Source organism: Coffea arabica, chromosome 11c (genome assembly GCF_036785885.1).
Source record: "Coffea arabica cultivar ET-39 chromosome 11c, Coffea Arabica ET-39 HiFi, whole genome shotgun sequence".
In the NCBI taxonomy this organism is placed as follows: domain Eukaryota; kingdom Viridiplantae; phylum Streptophyta; class Magnoliopsida; order Gentianales; family Rubiaceae; genus Coffea; species Coffea arabica.
In genome coordinates this window covers 34,722,430-34,740,437 of record NC_092330.1, presented here as the reverse complement: position 1 = coordinate 34,740,437, position 18,008 = coordinate 34,722,430, and the positions used below count along the sequence as shown (strand labels likewise).

General features: G+C 36.3%; 1 long non-coding RNA gene across 7 annotated transcripts; it reads left to right on the top strand.

Annotated features, from left to right (window-relative positions):
* The first annotated feature begins 288 nt into the window (after positions 1-288).
* LOC113715540 (uncharacterized) lies at positions 289-11,954 on the top strand. 7 transcript variants are annotated; one of them, XR_011823026.1, is made up of 4 exons: positions 328-1,321; positions 3,654-3,789; positions 5,756-6,017; positions 6,506-7,254. It is a non-coding gene; the product is annotated as an uncharacterized lncRNA (long non-coding RNA). The 7 variants fall into 7 exon arrangements; XR_011823030.1 differs by lacking the exon at positions 5,756-6,017 and having other exon boundaries at positions 333-1,321; positions 6,406-7,179; XR_011823028.1 differs by lacking the exons at positions 5,756-6,017; positions 6,506-7,254 and adding an exon at positions 11,783-11,954 and having other exon boundaries at positions 334-1,321.
* The last annotated feature ends 6,054 nt before the right edge of the window (positions 11,955-18,008 follow it).

Genomic DNA, 18,008 nt, shown 5'->3' with positions numbered 1-18,008 from the left:
ATATAGTGGTGATTTGATTATTGGGCGCCATAGTAAATAGACAGAATATTAGGGTTTTTTTGTATTTTTTTTAAAAAATAGGAGTAAGCTTTGACATGTTCACTTTATTAAAAAATTTCTTTTGTAGCCAATCATTTAATTTTAAAATTCGAAAAACCTAATACAAAAGCAAAAAAAGAAATAATAGTAACTTGGTCTGGAAAATGGGAATAAATTACAAAATATGAATATAAATTAAGAGATGAACATAAAAAAATATATATCTTCTCACCTCATCATCAACAAAAATCAATTTCTGCAAAGTTCCAGATTTCTGTTTTCCAACATAATGCTCGATATTAAATTTTCGTAATAGTAAAACTCGAATTGTCCACATCTTTTCATCTGGCTTCGGGGAACCGATAAAACGGTTCTCTTGTATTGCCATGGTACCTAAAAATATGAGGGGGGGGGGGGTGGGGAACTCAAGATAGGTAATGGAATGTGAAAATTATAGTAAAGGTTTTAAGTATAAATATAATACGTAAAGGGTTATTTGAGAAAGTAAACTAATGGTAATAAAAAAACAAAAGAAGGAAAGAAAACAAGAATGGCAGATCGCAGATGTGGCAATATGTTTTCCTAATATCTACACGGAAAATCGGAGAATTTCTTCTTTCCTTTCCACCTCCTCCCTCTCCTACCCAATTCCCCTTCTCTAATAATCTCTCTCTCTCGCTGGTTTTTTTTTTTGGGCAAAATCGTACTATACTATTTGTGTATGCTGATCGATGAATTTGTATTGCTCGGTTGTATTGGAGGAAACGTAAAGAGGTTTCACCAAGTTTGAGAGAGGTATCTGTATTGTAGGTACCTATAATACCTCTGTTGCTCTTCTTCTGTTTATTTTCTCTCTTTTCTGTGTCTAAGGGTGTTGGAAATTGGGTGTAGAACTTAGTAAAGATGCCATATTTATACAGATGTAATGCTGTCTTCTATGTCATGTGCATTAAAATTTTCAGTTTTTGTGATTAATTCGTTGTTTGCCTTCATACGATTTTAAGATTGTATTTTAAGTTTTGGTTGGGGTTTTTGGTTTTAGCTTTGTAGCTGATAATGATTGGTGTAAATGATTCGTAGTGGTATTTCAGTTGGTGTTAATGATTAATACTGTTATTTCAGTTTTAGATTTTGTGTAAGCTGGCCGTTCAGTTGTTAATTTTCATTATGAGTGTAAGGGGTGTAAGATTGCAAGCCATAATTCTGGAAACTGGAAAGGTTCAACCCGCATCAGGTCAGGAGTAGTACAAAACGGGAAAATGGGTAGCCCACGACATTTAAGGTAACTCTTCCAGCAATCGCAGCTTTTTCTCTAGGATGATGAAACTTGCATGTGGCCCCCAAACTTGCAAGTGAAAGTAACCGTTATGTTATTCTTCAATGCTTGACAGTTTTTCTCATGAAGTAACGGCACAAATCTCATCCTTAATGCTTAAAAACATAGAAGGATCATCTATTGATTCATGACAATAGTAATAACACATCTGAGTGTATAATGACCAAGGCTTCAATAGGATTATATGAATATCAAGATATTGGGTTTTTTACAAGTAATAATCATATTTGGGTAAAATCTGATTGTTACACAGGGACAATACAATTTCATATGTTACACATCACATAGGCCCAAAATTCTCTGAAAGCAATGGAATTTTTGGTGGGAAATTTACTGATATCAAATAAATATTAGAAATTAGGAGACTGCATAGCTTGAAAACATTTGAATGAGTATAGATTGGAATTAATAGTTAAAAGAATTGGACAATGCGAATTATTATTATTTTACGAAAGCATAAATAGTTGCAAAAGGTGAGAATGAAACCATTAAGTGTTGAGGGCTTCAAGGTCATATTGGTATTTAGGGTGTGGATATAGGATGATAGGGTGTGTATTGAGTCCCCCCCTATCAATTTTCTGTCCAATTTACTCCAGACTCCTGTTATTCTATTTTTCTCATATTTTGAAACAGCTTTGAAATCCTTTGGATTTGACTGAATTGGCTGCTTTTCTCACGTATATCCTTTGTGCGTGCCCTTATTTGAAGCCCACCTTAGTATTAACTGCAAGCTTCACAGAAGCAAATGAGATATGGAAGTGTAGTCCCTTGAAAATGGCCCTCAATCTGTCTGTTGAATTTTTGGTGTTGCATGGAATTTCAGTTTGAGCTCACATTGTAAATTTTGTTGGTTTTTGGCAGGAACTATTCTTTTTTTTTATTTATTTGCTTACTTTAAAAGGGGAATTGAATCTGTAAGGGTACTATGTGATGGTTGACGAAATATACTATTCCGTTTTCTGTTTCCATGGCAATTTCATATTTAAATTGGAAAAGATCTTGCAGGATATTGTGTTTGTTGTGGGTCAGTTTTCTGCCCAGAGTGCTTGTGACTTGCTTAAGCACGTATGTATAAGAAAAATGAATAAATCAGCTATTAAATTAATTTATGGCATTTTCCCACTTTAATTTAACCAATGGATGCTTCTCTGCTTGCCTGGCCCTTGGGAACCTTACCACCCTCATGTTACCTGTAGTTTCATTTTAATTCCAATACAACCAGAACAATAAACGCATATGAGTGCATAATATGTCCACAAACATAATCTGAGCAATAAAACAACTTTAAATAGCCAAAAGGCACCTGACAACCAACCAAGAAATTATAGAAGGGTTACATGTCTAATGAGGATGGAGCTATTTCAAGCACATGAAGATCATAGAAACACAAAATTTCTTGTTGGAGGGTCTTAAGCCAACTTTGTCCCTTCTGTTTCCGCTAATCCTTTTCTTAATTTGATTTATTAGTTAAGAACAATTACCGAGTAAAACCAAAGAACTGTTTATGTTGATTTGACCCGGAGATGCATCGGTAAATTTACTTTGATCTGATTTAAATAAGAGTAAAACCATTGAACTTCTGTCATTCCAAAGTACTTGAAAGAAATAAAAAATAGTTACCAATTGCCATTTGCTTATTGACTTGAAATATACTGCTCCAGTAGGCTTGGATTTTTTCACAGCCGCAAGCATTATGATTTATTAATAGTGTTAATGCTGAGTTATCTATTACATCTGGTCAAGAAATTTCTTGAATAAAGCAAAAGTAGAGTGCGTTGGTTAAATCTCTCTCTACTTTACTAATACATTAAGAGTCTCTGTCCCGTCTAAACATAATGACTACATTATTTAACATCACATGGCTGACTTACACTAAGGAAATTAGAGACAAAATTAGTATGCAAAAAGTAACCAGCAGCAGTTGAGGTGATAATGCCCTTATTAACTGTGGTTTAGGCGCTTTATGCTATTGTTGTTGACTGTTTTATCTCCAATATTTCATGGTGTTTTCAATCTGATATGTTAAGCAGTTACATGCATTATTGAGCTACTTGCATCTTGATAAGCCTTTCAAAGGTATTTGTTAAGCTGGATGGTTCCTTGGAAGGCATCCAAATGATATTTATTGCCCAGTGCATGAGTTACAGCTTACACCTGCCATATATAAGTCAATTTTAATCCTTTTAGTTGTTAGATACAAAGATTGTGAATTTGGTACATAGTTATAGCTGGTAAGCTATTATATTTTTGACGTTAATAATGGTTGTTTGATAATTAGGTGTTGCAGATTGACCTGCGGGCATGCTCAGTTTTTTGAATGTTCTTGTGTTCAAAAGTGAGGTGCCAAAATTAAACCCTCCCTTAGACTGACTCTAGACATGGAAACTTGAGTTATGAAGGTGCGGGGAGTTGAGGTAAGCTCAGCTTTATGAAAAGGAATTTCACTTGACTAATCCTTGGAAGCCTGCAATCGACAATCACATTATATTTGGGGATTTCGATTCATGAATAAGTGCCTGAAGTGATGATCAGACAAGTTTACTTTTATTTGCTTAACTGAAAGCTCAATACTTAGTGATAGAAATTGGGCTGGACTATTGCTTCATTTGTTTATACCTGTAACTGTTTGCATTCTTTTGGCTGCAAAATCTTGTTGTGTTTGTTGTTTGGGAAGATTTGTAATGGGATGGTAGGGCTTTGTTAATTCATAAATAGGCTGTAAGCTTTACTAAATTCGCGACAATGGCAATTAGAAATCATTTTACATTCACTAATATATTATCCTAAAATATGTTGAATTTGAAACCCCAACAACAACTAATTGGAACTTTCCATTTTGTTTTAGAATGAGGATTGTGATTGTAGCTTTCATATCACAATTTTATTAGTGTTTAGTACATAACAGGGTTGCGTTATTAATCACAGAAATTTGAAATAAAATATTGGGAGACCCTACTTTATGAGATGGGGGCGTCTAATATTGGGGCCCATGAGTTTTTTTCCCCTTCAACCATGCTTATCTCTTTCCTGCAATTGTCTAGGTTGACTTAATATTATTGTTATACAATTTTATGTTTATGTGGTTTAGCTTTTCATGCATCAAGGCACACAAGTTAAGACTGAACAGAACAGCAAGAAAGCGCAGTGTATGGTTTAAATTTGACCAGTTGCATATCAGCTCCCTTGTTTTCCTTGTTATCAGTACTATTTCGAACATTCCCTTTAAATCCATTAGGCCCCATATTAGATCACGACTCACTCTAATCATGTGTTTTGATGTGACATAAATGGCTTCCATGATAAATGTGTCTTAAAAAGTCCAAAGTCGAAGATAAGAGCACTTGTACCTTGGGACAGAGTCTCAGAGAGTGCATGCTCTTTGTCTATATGTCAAAAGGCTATGAGTTTACTGTCAAATAACCAAATATGCAAAGAATCTTGAATAATGTAGTCTGGAGTTTAGGTTTGGAAAAGTTGACTGGGCAAGGAAACCATGATGAAACAGTTTTGTGTATAAAATCAAATCGAAAAATGAATGCCAATCTGGGTATTTGTTCATTCTTTTAAACCTTGCTGGCTTTTCTGATGGATGGATATTGGCCATTGTCTAGTCATTGCTGTTGCAGTTATAGGCTATTAGTGTATCAAATACCATAGGATCTGAAAGCATTCTTTGTAATCCTAAACCAGATGTTGTAGTATTTAGTTAAGAAAACAACACATCTGGTAAAAATGCAATGGACTTCATAAATGAAAGATGTTCTATAAATAGGCAACTGAAATTCTGCCATCTTTTGTACTTTTACTATGGGGATGGATAGTATTTGAGGTGGTTGGTCGTGAGTGTGGAAATACATAAGCTGATTCTACAAGAAGACTACTTGGTACATCCAGTATTTCGCCTTGTAGAAATGGTAATCCTACTCAAGTGAAAAGCATCATATTAGAAGTTTTTGTGTATAGGAAAAATTCATTAACTGTTTGTGAGTGTCGAAATACATAAGCTGATTCTGCAAGAAGACTACTTGGTAAATCTAGTATTTTCCCTTGTAGAAATGGTAATCCTGCTCAAGTGGAATTCATCATATTAGAAGTGTTGCTGTATAACAACAATTCATTAAGATGTAAGGAATTATATCAGAACGAGAAATATGAATGGTAAACATTAGCATTATCAAGTATAGTTGAGTATGGAATTATATTCTTGTTCTGCGTACCTGTTTTCTCCTACATTTGTATGCGTCTGCAAAACAAATCATAGGTTTGCATAAAAGTCATAGTTTATTGAGTAGTTGAAAAAGATATGAAGCAAAGGATGCGAAAGTCCAAGATAATATTTTATATTCATTTTACCTCTGATATTGGAGTACTTCTTTGTAGACAATATTTTGGGTAAAGGTAGCACATGTCTGTGTGGGACAAGCTGGCGTCACCAAAATCTTTGTGTTTGCCATTGACGTTCCTCTTGATAGAGCCACGTACAATTGACCATGTGAAAAAATGGGTTGTGGCAAATAAATGCTGACATGGGGAATGGTCTGGCCTTGTGATTTGTTGATGGTCATTGCAAAGCATAGTCATATAGGATATTGTTTCCTCTTGAACTTGAATGGATAGCCATCAGTCTCTGTTGGAGAAAGAGGTACGCGGGGCAAAAGAACATGAACCCCTTTATGTTGGCCTGCTGTAATCTCTGCATGGATGACATTATCTTGAAAATGTATGCATACCATTCTTGTCCCGTTGCATAAACCATTTGATGGATCTAGATTTCTTAAGAGCATAATTGGTGCATTTTCCTTCAATTCTAACTTATGTGGTGGCAAACCATTCGGAGTCAAAGAATTGAGAAATTCCTCTTGATAGTAATTATTGGTATCATCCTCAGCTGCATCAAAACTAAGAAAAGTGTGTTTCGTACCTGGAAACTGATCAATTAACTTGTTATTCAGCATGTCTACCATATCATTCTTTGCTGCCAATATCGCTCTTTCTGCAATGTACTGAACGGAATGTGCATTTTCTTGTAGACATGGAAAGATTTTATTGATCAAGCATTGTTCTGGTATGTCTTCTTTGTCATACTTGAGCAATAATTGATCTGGGATTCGTATCATGTCATCCTTGCAGGTGTGCTCATCTCCATTTCCAACCTGTAGGAGAAAGTCAGAAAAATAAGGATCCCCTTCAGCTCGCATGTTTCTTGTCAGCATCAATATTTCCATTTTTTTCCACAATTCTGACTTCACAAGGCTGGCTTCAATAGTCTCTTCCTTAGTTGCTTTTGATACAACTGGTAGGACTTGTCGAGAGTCTCCCCCAAAAACAACCACTTTTCCTCCAAAATCCAGATTGGTTTCCATTATGTCCTGCATTGTTCTGTTTAGAGTTTCTATTGCACAACGCTTTGCCATTGGGGCCTCATCCCAAATAATTAAATCTGCTTTATGCAATAACTTTGCTGTACCACTTTGCACTGTTACATTGCAAAAGCTAGCTTCATTTGCATTAATTGGTATCTTGAACCGCGAATGTGCAGTTCTTCCTCCAGGCAATAATGCTGCAGCTACGCCTGAGGTTGCTGTTGCTAGTGCAATCATTTTTCTCACTCTTTAAGTGTGCTAATAGAGCATGATGGAGAAATGTCTTCCCTATTCCTCCAGGGCCATCCACAAAGAACATGCCACTTTCTTTTGAATTTATTTTCTGCAATATTTTTGAAAAATCTACCTGTTGCTCAGGATTTAGCTTTGACTCTAACATGTGATCCTCAAATGGGGTTTGAATAGACATTTCATCTTCAATTTCTCTTGCACGTACCTTATTTGCAGCATCAGTTGGTAGTGCTGGAAGCTCATATTGTTTAATACTTTTTCCCATGCTCTCTAGGAAACAATTTATACTTGTTAATGTGCTGAAAAGGATGGAATCATTGGAAGTCTGACCATTCCTTCTATAATCTTCAGCTATTGATTCAAAGTAATTATCCCACAATTTTCTCACATTTGTTGTTGGTTGACAATATACCAAAAGAGTAGCAAACAATCGGCGAGGTGCATGTGGCATCTTAAAAGCAACAGCTTCATTCATGCAATAAAAAATGCTATTGTCTGATTCCAAAATGCCTTTTTTTGAGCAGATTCTTTAAAAGTTGAACACCGTACGCCATTCACTGTTAGCAGGTCCCCATATGATTACGGTCCTCTTACATGGTTCAGTAATAACCTTAAGTAGTACCTCTCTTCTTCTGCTGGATTTGCTCCATTTATTCTACCAATGACCTCACGTTTTTTCCTTTTGTTCCAACGTCGGTCCTTTTTGTCCCAAACATAATGCTCTGGGAATTCTTTATACAAATAATGCTTGTTTTCTTGGTTTCTTCGATTGAAATTAAAGAATTCAGTGAGCATTGTCTTCGACACGTGATCCCATTGGAGAAGGTTTTTAAGATTTTGATTCTTTCAATAAGTCACACATTGCTTGCCAGGAAGATGCACTTGCAAATTGATGACTGCTGGGGACATCTCATTAAGATTGAATTCAAAAATTCTCCAGATAGCTTCCTAAGCTGAAACCCATCTTGCATCTTGAAAGAGTTGAATTTCATCTACCATAGCCTTACCATCAGGGTGTGCTATGTACACAGCGACTCTATCATGACCTTTGTAGATGTATTTGTAAAGGTATTTAACTGCTCGTATACCAGAACATATTTCCACATTGATATGGCAATTGTACCTTGTCAAAAGATATGGGTTGTAAGGAGCCACCCATCTATCATCCAATGTAGCCTTCTGAACATGTACTTTTTGGTGGTCAAACCTTCTCCTATAAAGTAGATATCCATCTTCAGCACACAGTCTTCCCACAATATGATCTAGGATAGCGATACTTGCATTTTCCATTCACCATACAAGCATTGTTCTTCTTTAAAGCTCCACATGGGCCATGAATCATATGCTTTACCACCAATTCATATAAATGGGGGTATCTGTCTTTGTCAGGCAGTTCTGCACATACAAACTTGTCAAATTGATCAGGGCTAGTGATTTTGTAATCCGGTTTTAATATAATCAACATGTGTGCATGTGGCAATCCTCTCTTTTGGAATTCAATTACATGAACTTGGGCAGCTGCCTTTCCGAATATCTCTTTCTTGAACAGTTGATCTTTTAGATCTTGCAATTTTGCTCGAAATACTCTAGCAACCCAATCAGGACGATCTTGTGTAGTTTGGCCTTCAAATAAATTTTCCTGGATTTCTTGCCACTCGGGATTGCAAGTCATAGTAATGAAAAGATCTGGTTTTCCAAATCTTTCAACTAATGCCATTGCATCTAAATACCTTCGGCGCATATCTCTTGGACCACCAATGAATAATATTGGGAGAACGATTCGTTGGCCAACTTGGTTGCCGCTAGTTTCTCCAGCCATGACTGAATCAACTATTCCTTGATACAACTCGGCCCTTATTTCACCTTGTTTTCTTCTATAGAAGTCCAAGCGAGTTGTTTCAAGTTTAATGCACCTCTCAACTGCATATTGTTGTAGTAACCGTCGAGCAAGCAGTAGAATTGATTGTTTTGGCTGTCTGACTTGCAATTTGTAGCAATAGTATTGTCGGCAAGAAACTTTACCGACAGTGTCATCACTAAGTTCTGCATCATAAAACTCTCACTAGTATCATAGCATTAAAATGTTATATGGTATTGGATAATAAGCGGAAAAAATCAAATTGCAATTCATCTAACCTTCTTGCTCTTGATTGAAAATATCCTCGAGGGAGCCAAAATTTGGATTAATCTCATTTGGGTCAGTATCTTGACGAACAGTTCCCTTGACCACATCATTTGTCTTCTTTATGTTTTGGTGCCAACCTATCTCTCCACCTGGGAAGAGAATAGGGTATTGTAGTGGGTCATAGCATCCATAGTAGTGCTTTACACGATATGGAGCACCGGAATGGGCATGGACTATGATGTCTCTTTGAACATTTTCGCTAGGATCATTCCCCTCTATCCATATAGCAGCAACTTGGTCAGCTGTAGGGGAGTTGTAGACTCTTTGATCCAAGCTAGCATCCTTCTTTATGCATACTTGAAGGTTATCCAAGGAAGGATAGTCTTTTAACTTTCTTAGAAAGCGTGCAAATGGATTTTCTTCAAGAATTTTCATCAATTTCTTGACAATTCTTTCATTCAAATTCACATCTTTTAAGATATTGAGTCTGTTGTTCAGCTCATTCTCTGTGTCATAAAAGTACAATTGTAAGTACCGTGGGGCATTCGCCTCTGGAATCAAGGCAGGCAAATAATGGTAGATTTGTCCTAGAACTCTGAATGTGTAGACCCCTTGCTTAGATGATGCCAACTCTTTAATTTGTCCAATCTTGCCCCAAAAGAAGTGAATGAAAAAATACTATTGTATGCACGTATATGCTTGCGAAATTCTTCCGCTTCTTTTGAATTGGACGTGTACAATTCATACAATTCTTCTGGAAGCTCAACATTTCTCAACCTGATTTTCCCCTTTTGGCAACAGAATGAGGACCGGTGGCTCGAATTCAAGCCTCATTGCTCCACAATGTTTGCAAGAAGGTTTAGCCTGTAACACTTGGAGTTCAGAGCAGACTGGCACATAAGATAGCTCCCCTTAAAAGATTAAATAAGTAAACTTGTTAGTTTGTCTATATTTGTGTGTCTTGTATATAGAAAATTTAGTTAGGCAAACATTTCCTCCGACCATTATTTTCTGATGGCTCTTGCAATGCTTTCAGTAGCCAAGGTTTTTTCTATGTTTTCCTTTCGTGAATGGAACCCTGATTGTATGCATGCTGCCTTTTCTTCTGCAAGGAGCCATACCAGTCCTTTTTTGCTTTTGTTTGTGTACCTTGACTTGCATCTGGGACAAATTATCAAACATAACTTTGTAAGAAATATGGTATTTTACAAATTACACTATCTTCAACATGTAAAATTGTTACTACCTTGGGATATAGCTTCTTTAATAGCAGTATGGTTTTGAATTTTTCTAGCCTGCCTTGATTTAACACGCCATTGGTTGTGCACTTTCTTTTCTTCTTCGGTTAGTGAAGCATGCCAACTCCTTTTCTGACCTCCTTCATTAGCTTGGAGCTCTCCTGAAATAGCTTAATCATGTTTGGTTCTCCATTTTATGTATCAGAATTGTTTTTTTTTTTTTTGGGGTTTTTAGGGGAAAAAAGGAAAGGTAATTTTTGTACTATCTGCAATATGTGAAATTATTAATACCTTCTTTTCTAAACTGCCTTGCCTTAGCACGTCGTTTGTTGAACAATTTTTTTCCTTCTTCGGGCAATGAAGCATACCAACTTCTTTTCCGACCTTCAAAACAGTGGAATAATATTTGGTTCACCATTGTGTGTATCAGATTTTTTTTGGGGAAAAATAAAAAGGAGAAGTTAATACTTATACTATATAATTGACCACATAATTTTCCATCAAACAATAGTTGTAGAGAAAAGTTGACAACCTTGTGATTTGGATGTTGTTGCTGGATTCATAGAGGTAGCTTTTCGTGCCTTATTTGTTTGAGCGCATCTTTTATTGTACTGCTTCCTTTGTTCATCACTCAACGAAGCATACCAATTGCTGCTTTGGCCTCTTTTATCATCATGCAATCTTTGCTCTTCTTTCTATTCACCAATAAAGGGGTTTTTATCTCTAGATACAAAGAAAGAGAGGGTTATTATAATGTAGTATTCTTTTGTGTCGGCCCTTCTATTTGAGCTGGCTTTCTAGTTTGTTTCAATATCTTGAGTAAGAAGCAAAAGCTGTCATGCAAGTCACAATATTGCTTATGTTTTTTGTTTGAGTCGGCGAACGCGAATTAAAGAAATAATCAAAATTTGGCTACAGAAGTTGTCCGGAAATTCTGATTTGGAGATTCGTCATAGTTAAAGGACTGCAGCATTGTTAATCCCCTGAAGTGTGTAACACTCATGTTTGCCCAACTATTTACAAGTTATGGTAGCACTAATTCCGTCGCTGTGTGTTGGTAAATAGGTCGCTATCTACTTCTTGATGATAGATGAAGGCTGACTATGTCTCATGTGGTGCTAAGACTATTCAAGGCTTGTGAAACAATATTAATATATTCATAGACTTGAATGTGTACATGGACCATTGGCTGTAGAATACCAGTAGATTCTTTTTCTCTTCGAATTGCAGCAAAATGCATGTGCATACAAAATTTTGCAGGCACCAACAATAATAGTGCAGATCTATCTTTGATGCTGAATTAAGCATAATTTGAGTAAAATTAGTTTCTATGCACAAGATGGGATAGGTGGCTAACAAATTAGAGTATTATACATGCTAACCTTTTCTTTTTCTCCTTTTCTTCGCCCATTTGAGGTGGCTTTTGCAGAGCTTGTTGGATAGGCTTGGTTTGCTGAAAACAATACAAATGAAGCACTACTCTATGGCTGTCCTTAAACCTGTGTTGTTCCACTACAGTCTTATGGAACGTTGTTCTCGTCTCCTTGATTCATTGGCGATTCACTTTATGCGATTTTATGAATAATTTTCAGTTTTTTTCAGTTTTCCTTGTTTTGAGTTCTAGTCACTTGTGACCTTTTGTCTTACCTTGGCTGCAATAATTAAACTTTAACCCACAATTAAGATTATGTGAAGCCTTAACAACAAATTTAAAAGGGCATAATTGGAATAACAGAAACTAAGTTCACGGCACTTTTTATGTTTTTAGTTTTGGAGTTCTAGTCACTTGTGACCTTTTGTCTTACCTTACCCACAATTAAGATTATACGAAACCTTAACAACAAATTTAAAAGGACATAAATGGAATAACAGAAACTAAGATCAAAATATTGCTTACACTCTCGCTCCAAAGTAGACTCATGGTACTTATTATAGGAAGTTTATGGTTGCGGATTCGGTGGGTTGTCCCACGGCTAGAATTTGCAATGTACGAGAGAAATCCTTTAAGCAGTGTATGGGAGTTTATGCTTCCGTCTAAACTTTAATAAAATTGGGGTGGCGTCCTTCCCCATGTACAGGATTTGCAAAAAAAATAGATTGAGAGTAATATAGAAGGGATAACCAATTACATTTAATATGTTTAAAAGAGAAAAGAGCTAATTATGGGGAAAAGGAGAACAAAGAAAAATACACTTAGAACATTTTTTTTTTTTTTGCTTTACTAAATTTGAATTAACTTTTACCATTACTCTTGTATTTGGTTGATTTATCGACTCACTCTTGGATGATTTGTGATTGTGTAACCTATTTTGGATATTTAATGCATTGCAATTAATACTCCTTAATTATGCATATAATTTTGTGAAACACTAATAGTTTATTCAACTAACTAATAAAATGAGTGAAAATGTTAATTCTACTTTTTACTTTTCAACGAACATATATAAGAGAATTTCGCTAGATAACCTTGGAGAGTTTGTCAAATTTATTGGCCACATTAGATTTCTTAAGATTAGTCATTTTATGCTAACTATCAATTAGTAATACAAAACATTACCTATTGCATAAGAAATTAGACATTTTTGCATTTTGTAGTTGCTCGTATTGAACCCTAACAAGTCCAACTACCACTAATATAGTTGATTCTCAATCCAACTATTATATTGCCCAATAATACACAGTTGTCCCCACTAGCTTTCGGTCTTGGCTCCGTCACTGCTTGAACATGTTTTTTCAATATTTTAACTGGAAAAATTGTTCTTTAAGGACGTTGAGAACTTCTTCACAAACTGATTTTCAAATTTAGAATAACATAACAGTCAACTTTAAAGCATCTTGAGTTAAGGCACGCGATCTTGAATTTTTTTCAATGGTTTTTCAAATAAGACCTTGGGTTAGTCAATTTATTACTAATTGGTTTTGAAAATGAATATCAAATTCTTTGTGGTGGTATTTCTCGCTGGATTTCAGCTTTTATTCATGAAAATGTTTATTGTTACACTCTTGACTTGGTTTTTTTTTTTTTTTTTTTCCCTTGACTCGATTTTTACATCATAAATATTTTGGAACTTTGACCATTCGTACCTCGAACCCAGTCTTAACAAATATTTCATGAATCTAAATCGATTTCAAGGTCTCTCATCAACACCAAGCCAAGCATGACAGATTATGTTAAGAGACAATTTGAGGTTTCCCAAATATTTCCACCCAAATTAATTTGAAAATCCTGTTTCATAAGTTTTGGTGGCTCTAATTGAAAGAGAGTTGTTATGCAACAACATATACTATAGAAATTTCTTAAGGAAGTCTAATCAAATTATTTAGATCAGCTCGATCAATACCAATTGAGATGGAAATTCAAGTTCTTTATCAATTGAAAAATTAAACACCAAATCCAATTGAACGAATAGGGAAATCAGCCAAGTAATTTTGAGGTCCTATTTTCAACTTTTAAGGCCACCTATTTCCACTCTTCCCTTGAAGGCCTAGATTCTAACTTGCACCTCAGCATGCTAGAGTTTAATTATGCAACATCTAGGAAGTTTATCAATGGCTCGTCTGGATTAGTTATTTTGTGAGTATTTTTAAAATATTTTAATGTACCAATGTCTATGAAAAATTTTTACTATAAATGTTTTTAGTGGCGTTTCTGAGATATATTTTAGAATATTTTTAAAATTTCAAAACTTTTTAGATTATTTTTTAAAAATTAACATTACCACCCACCACCGCCACGACCCGCTCCCTCCTCTCTCTTCCATCTCCCCTCCTCCTCCCTCTTTCTCATTCTCTTTTCTCCTCCCTCCCCTTTCCTACCACACCTTGCCCCTCCCCTCCCCTCCCCTCTCCCCGATCTAGCCTCGACCAAATTGCAACCAGAAGATCACGCGACCTTCTGTTATCTGGTCAAGGCTAGATTGGGGAGGGGGGAAGGGGAGAGGTGAGGTGTGGTGGGAAAGGGGAGAGGAGAAGGGGAAGAGGAAAGAGAGGGAGGAAGAAGGGGGAGGAAGAGAAAAGAGGAGGAAGAAGGAGATGATGGCCGTGGTGGATGGGGGTGGTGGTAGTGATTTTATTTTTTAATTTTTTCATATATTTGTAGTTTTATTTGATATATTGTATTTATGTAGTATTTTTGGAGTTATTTTTGTTTGTATACTACTGTAGCATTATATATGGAAATTTATTGTTCAAAAAATGGAGAATCCAAAAGGAGCCAATCGCCTTTTGCTTTTCCTAATTTCTTCATCATACGTTCTGTATTTCGCTTCAAAAATGTCCTGCCAAAGCTCCAAGAACAAAAATCACACAAATATACTTCTATCTCATACATTTCTTTAACTACTGTAGTTATCGTTCAGAAAATCAAAATCATAATCTCTTCCTAAATTTTAGGTAAACTAGAGGAGAGGATAGTGATATCTCGCAAGTGTACAATTTGCCTTCTTTGTACATTAGTGGACTTCAATAACATGTTGCTAGAATTCTTTACGATGTTTTAAATGTTATTTGGTCAAATCATCATTGTTTGGCTCTGTCATCAAAGTAATACTATCTGAATAGTTGACATCTTAGGAGTGTTATTGGCTTAGGACGATGTATAAAATAACCAGCAATGCAGTGAAATTTTATCATTATTATTACAATATTTTTGGGGGTAGTAGTAGGAGTGGTTTACAGGATTATAAGTTGCTGGTAGAATCATAAGGATGTGAAGACATAAGAATTAAGTTGTACTACAAAAAAAAAAAGATATAACCAGGATGGATACATGGGCAAGTATTTAAGTTAAAGCAATTGCTGTATGACAACTCCACAAGCTAAGGTTTAGATGGGATCATAACTGCCAGATTGAGAAACTAGACAAAAAATAGAAGACTCTTTGATTCAATTCATATGAAAATAGAGAGATAATAATTGGAAGGCTGACCTGCTTATACAATATCATATCTTTTTCAAACACTACAGTATGACGACCAAATGATGGAAATCAAATATACACTCAGTTCAATTTAAACAAGATACATTATTTTCAAATGATTTACAGAAAAACTCCTTTATTGCTCTTCAAACTGAGGGTGAATCAAGACTTTCAATCCACCGTTTCCCACGTACCACGGTGAATCTTGAATTTGCCTAGCTGAATCTGCAACAGGCTATGATGAATGATACACCTCAATTGTCTCCAGTGTATCGATGCTTCGAAAGCTGGAGGGAATTTCCTCCAAATTTGAACATCCATCTAGCACCAACTATGGGAGGCAAGGGAAGCTGCTACTTGAGGCGCTCCATTCTTGGAGATCAGTGTTTGAAAGTTTCAAGAACTTGAGACGAGAAAAAGCCTCATCCACCACTTCCCTACGTGGTGCATTGAAGAAATTGTCCCTTATTTTGAGAACCTCTAAGTTTGGTAGCATCCCAATGATTGACATTTCTTTCCAGTCTACATGACTACCTACCAGAGTCACTTCCTCAAGTTTGGAGGAAACTTACTTGGTTGAGGTAAAAAGAATTTTGCCATATTTAAAGTCTGATAATCAAATGTTAATGTTTCTAGCATTCTTAATCTGGAAAGATCAGGGAACTGAGCATATTTCGTAGCATCTGATAATGTTAAATGGCATCCTAAGTTTACAAGATTGGGCATTATTGTTGAACTCGAAGGACGTACCTGAGACATAGTTTGTAGATTGTATAGCACAAAGGGAATTGAAGAAACAAAGGGAGTTGAAGAACTCAAACATGCACTTTCAAATTCCAGTTCCCTTGAATAATGCAAATGCCTCAATTTTACCATTTGCTGAATATCTTCTGGTAAAGTGACATTTTGTCCCTTTTCTGTAACAAGAATGACGGTTTCAAGGTTCCAAAGTTTAGACAAGGGTGGTAGCTTTCGAAGGTTATAAATCCTAAGATCCAATTAGTTCAAATGAACAAGCTCCAGTATATTAACCGGAAAGTGGTCCAGGATGATGTATCCTAAATCCAACACTCTAAGAAGTTTATAGACAAGCGAGTTTTTCTGCAGAAGGGAGATATCCATATGTGTGAATTTGACATCATTTGGAGGTATGTAGTGGAAATCATAAGAATGAAAGCACTTAATATTTTGTGGTGTTGAGCCGCAATTCTTCAGCCGCAATCCTTGACTGTGGCAGAATTTCCTCATCCCACATCGCCTGAAGCAGAAGGAAAGCCTCCCAAATACAACTATAAATAGGGGGCTCATATGAAGGTTTCAATTGCACCACTCAAGAGAGTTATATGGGCTATTAGCTTCTTGAGTCATCTAGCCCATTCAGTTAAATATTTTAGGCTCTCTTGTTTTGAGTTTAGGAATATTTTCTAAACTCTTTTGTAAGTGCCTATTGGCCTAGGAACCACTTTCCTACGGCTTTTGTATTTCTTCTTCATAGTAGAAATATTGCTCCTCCCTCGCCCGTGGACGTAGGTCAATTTGACCGAACCACGTAAATCTTTTGTGTCTTTTATTTGCTTTATTATCCGTCTTTATATGGTCGGTTTTACCGCCTAATTATTATATGGCTGGTATCTACCGCCTATCTATTAAATGGTCGGTTATACCGCCTAATTTGTGCTAACTTGAGTTTGTCTATTTCCTGACCCGGTCCTAACAAACTGGTATCAGAGCTGGTTGTTATATTTTGCAAGACAGGTTCATCTGGTGGGGCCCGTTCATCTGGTGGGGCCCGTCCATCCTGTGGGGCCCACTCATTCTGTGGGGTCCGTTTATCCGTGGGGCCCGCTCACCTTGTGGGGTCCGTTCATCCCCGTGGGGCCCGCTTATCTCGTAGGGTCCGCTCACCCTGTGGGGCCCGCTCACGAGACTTGCATATTTGTTTGGTCAGTTTTTTTTTTGAGACAAATTTCAAGTTACAGATTTTGTGGCAACAATGACGATAACAAAGACGGTTGTCGAGAAATTCGACAGGAATGTCAACTTCGGCATGTGGCAGCTCAAGATGGAGGCCATTCTTGTTCAAGACGGAGTTGATTTGGCAATTCAAGGAATTGAGAAAAAGCCAGAAGATGTGACAGATGCAAATTTTGCTGAGATGGATAAGAAGGCAAGATCCAGTATTATCCTAAATCTCTCCGACGAGGTATTGCGTGAGGTAGCAACGGAGACTTCGGCCAAGGCTATGTGGGATAAATTGAAAGCCTTGTATATGAAGAAGACAGTCGAGAATCGGCTATATTTGAAGCAGAGTTTGTATATGCTTCGGATGTCTGAAGGTACATCTATACTCTCCCATCTTGATAAATTTGATTCCATTATTATGGATTTGGAGAATATAGATTCGAAAATTGATGATGAAGATCAAGCCCTATTACTTTTGTGTTCCCTTCCCCAATCTTTTAAGTATTTCCGTGATACTATGATATATGGAAAGGAAACAATTTCGTATCGGGAAATTAAATCTGCGTTAAAATCTAAAGAGCAGATAGATAGGGATATTACTGGGGAAACTAGTGGGAGTCAAGCCGATGGCTTGTTTGTTCGGGGTAGATCTGAAAGGAGAAACACAGAAAATAGAAGTAGATCTAAGTCCAGACATAAAAATGTGGTGTGCAACTATTGTAAAAAGAAGGGTCATATTATCTCTGATTGCTTTAAATTGAAAAATAAAGAAAAG